The sequence below is a fragment of the Pteropus vampyrus genome, unplaced genomic scaffold, assembly GCF_000151845.1.
Source record: "Pteropus vampyrus isolate Shadow unplaced genomic scaffold, Pvam_2.0 Scaffold194, whole genome shotgun sequence".
NCBI classification, from domain to species: domain Eukaryota; kingdom Metazoa; phylum Chordata; class Mammalia; order Chiroptera; family Pteropodidae; genus Pteropus; species Pteropus vampyrus.
Window position 1 is genome coordinate 1,287,130 of NW_011888975.1, and position 3,501 is coordinate 1,290,630.

Genomic DNA, 3,501 nt, shown 5'->3' on the forward strand with positions numbered 1-3,501 from the left:
CAGTTTCGAACCCAGATGTGATGCCTGGAGCAGCTACCTGGCACCCATACGGTGACTTTCTCGAGGGTGAGAGGTCAGCATTCTGATGAGAAGGGTGGAGTAGAAAGTGGAAGGTGCCTGGGTCCCGGTGACACTGTCAGGCCACCACACCCGTGCCAGAAGGCCACTTCCCAGCCTCTGGTCAAATGAGAAAAACAACCTCCGCTTATTTAAGCCAGACATCCTGCTTCCTGCAGATGAAAGCATTCCTAACTGACACACCACTCGTCGTGAAGGGCAGACGGGGGGCACGGGGGTTGCGCTTCGGATGCTATTTGCTGGTCGATGAAATAGAAAATGATCACCAGGCCGACTGTGTTTTTACCTGCGATCTTGTTTGCCTCTCCGAGCCTCTCATTCATCAAGAATCGGTATTACATTCACGATCTTCTTTCAACATTTGTCCAATTACTTACTCCTGGTTGATTACTTTCAGCAAATTTTTATGATTAAACCGAAATATAGTGTGCACTGAAATTTTAAATTAAAGAAACACACGCAAAAATAAATCATTTGCCGTATTTAGTGAAATGGGATTATAAACAGTATCATTAAAAATAGGTATAAGAGTCTATGGCCATGCCACCCTGAACAAGCTCGATCCCGTCTGATCTCGGAAGCTAAGCAGGGTCGGGCCTGGTTAGTACTTGGATGGGAGACCACCTAGGAAGACCAGGTGCTGCAGGCGTTAAAAAATAAAAAAAGAGGTATAAGAAATCCCCCATTAAAAAGCAAAAATAATTAAAAATAAATAAATAAAAGATAAGATTGCCAGATAAAATTGTTTCAACCACCACAGTTGAGTCACAGCTCTTTGGAAAGGCGACACAGCCAAAAGCCCTACATTACTACTCTGGGGAGCATCCCTCTTCTGAGCTAGGAATTCCCAGTCTGGTTTGCTAGGCAGGAAGAGCTGCGGACAAATGCCGGGGAGGATGAGACGCCACCGGGCCCCACACCCGTCATGACCCACGGCACAGTGTTTAAAGAGAGAAGATGCGGGCCTAGGGTAAGTTGCTAGCCATGCGGGCTCCGTTTTCTCGCTTCTAAAGTGGGGGATTATATACCTGCCCCGAAAACGGTGCACTTGGCATTCACTAGGCTCTCGTTCATCGGACGCTGGGCTTCCACGCCGGGCAAGGCGGCTACCTCTGCATTCCTGGGCACGGCCGCCCAGACTCCCCGGATTTAAATCACCCTCACCGGGCGACCTTGGACGAAGCCTTCCTTCTCTCATCTGTGAATGATCAGGACCTACTTTAAGAGCGTTACGAAAGCCCAGTGATGGGTCCTGAGCCAGGGCTGAGCGGGTTCCTGGCTCATGGACATGCCAAATAAACGTCGGCTGTTATTATCGTTAATACCCATGCTTCTGCTCTGTGCGTCCTTCTCTTTAGCATAAAAACATATTAAGTGTTTTCTGTCTTAAAAAGAAGTACTAGACCACAGCCCCGGGTCAAGAACCGGGCGAGGCGAGCACGTGGCACAGAGGAAGGGAGCGAGGTTAAGAGCCAGAGAGTCGTCTGTCCCCTTCCTGGCTCCACGGCTCCCTAGGTGGGTGACCTTGGGTCGAACTTGTATCGTCTCTGAATCTCGGCTTCCTCTCCAGTGACTTGGGATGAAAACGCCTGCTTCGTCGGACCGCAGTGAGGTTAAAACAAACAATGGACGTGAAGCGCGCAGCGTCGCGTCTGGAACGCAGCAGACGCTCGAAGCGTGGTGAGGAATCATTATGACCCGAGGGTACAGAATGCATTGTAACTTGCGGCCTGGCTGGATGCCGGGAGGCACGGTCTCCGAGGGCCATCTTGGAGGCCGGCTCCCCCAGACGAGCTCACCAAGCAAGTGTGTGTGTTGCAAGAAAGGTAGGTCTACCTGGATACGCCAAGACCCAATTTCCAATTTTGTGAGCGACAGTGGGTCCCCTCCACCAACAAACAATTCTCAGACACCAGCAGGGTGTCCAAGAATTCAACTCAGTTTCGACACTGTCTACCCAGAGGGAGCATCAGATTCCACAGGTTGAGGGCTCAGTCCTACAGCCCCCAACTTCAGACGCCAGTGGCGAGCCCAGGCTGTCACCTGCGCTTCTGTCTGACCGGCCACAGATAGTGGGTTCCCAAGACCCCTCCTCAGGTTCAACTAATCTGCTGGAGCGGATTCCATAACTCAGAGAGACATTTGACTTACTGCGTTACCGGTTTATTATAAAAGGTTATAACAGGAACGGCCAGGTAGAAGAGGCGCACTGGGCAGGGTGTGGGGAGAAGACAGAACTTCCGGGCCCTCTCCTGGTGGCCGCTCTCCCCAGATCCCCACGTGGTCACTAGGTCTCTGAGCCCCATCCCCTTGGCTTTTAGTGGAGGCTTCATTATGTAGTCCTGAGTGATTGAATTCACTGGCCACAGGCAACTGACTTGACCTCCAGGGCCTCTCCCCTCCCCAGAGGTGGTGGGGGCTTGGGGGGTGGACACCGAAAGTTCCTAATCACAGGGTTGGTGGCCCTGGCAACCAGCCCCCATCCCCAGGTGGGGTCCAAAAGTCACTCATTTAACAAAAGACGCTTTGGTCACCCTCATCACTCAGGGAATTCCAAGGGTTTGGGGAGCTCTGAGCCGAGAACTGTGGGCAAAGACTAAACGTCTATGAGAAACACGTTTTGGTCATCTGGGTGACCGGATGTATATTTCTTATAAACCACAGCATCACAGAAAGAGCGCTGGGGTGCCCGTGGGTCGGGGCAGAAGGAAGGAAAGAGCCCGGCTAAGGAGGAGGAACAGCCAGAGGGACGCGGACCCGGGAGAGCCGGGAGGGTCCGCGTGCCGCCTCAGGAGTGCAGGGGGCCCCCGAGAGAGAGCAGAATCAGCAACAAGACGCTACAACGACCGAAGAGGACGTAACGGTTAAAAAAATTCAGTGATATTCAACTTAGGCTGCACTACGTTCTTGGGTTTTGCTTGTTTGCTTGTTTGGTTTTGCTTTTAGCAGGTTTACCTCTTGGGTTCAGTCTTGCTGGTGCTAAGAGTGAAATCATTCGGATTCCTGGACCATGGGCCGGCGAGATTTTCTGAACAATAGCCTGGGATCCTGGCAGCTTGTGACGGAGCCCGCAGGACCTGAAATACCTCCACAGACAATCTACAGCGTGTGTAATTCGCCTCAGGGTCATTCACAAAAGGTCGTCTCCCAATTTTCCACATCTGATGTTTTTCCACTTTTACATGGGGAAAAAAAAAATAGCTCTTTCTCTTGAGATAACCCCCTCACCCCACCCTCTTGAGCACTGGACATAAACCACCAACACTGAGTTCTTGAAGAACAAGCTGTTCTCACTTAAAACCAAGTGGCCAACGTGTGTGCCTGTCCCCTTGGCCTTCTCTCATCACTTGGGTTTTGCTGGTGGGAGATCACAGTTCCATCTTGGAAAACAAAATACACTGAAATGCATTCTTAATTAAAAAC

At 51.2% G+C, this 3,501-nt stretch overlaps 1 non-coding gene across 1 annotated transcript; it reads left to right on the forward strand.

The window, feature by feature from the left end:
- Positions 1–608: 608 nt before the first annotated feature.
- LOC111746591 lies at positions 609–727 on the forward strand. Its single transcript, XR_002783193.1, has one exon. It is a non-coding gene; the product is annotated as a 5S ribosomal RNA (ribosomal RNA).
- Positions 728–3,501: the final 2,774 nt, after the last annotated feature.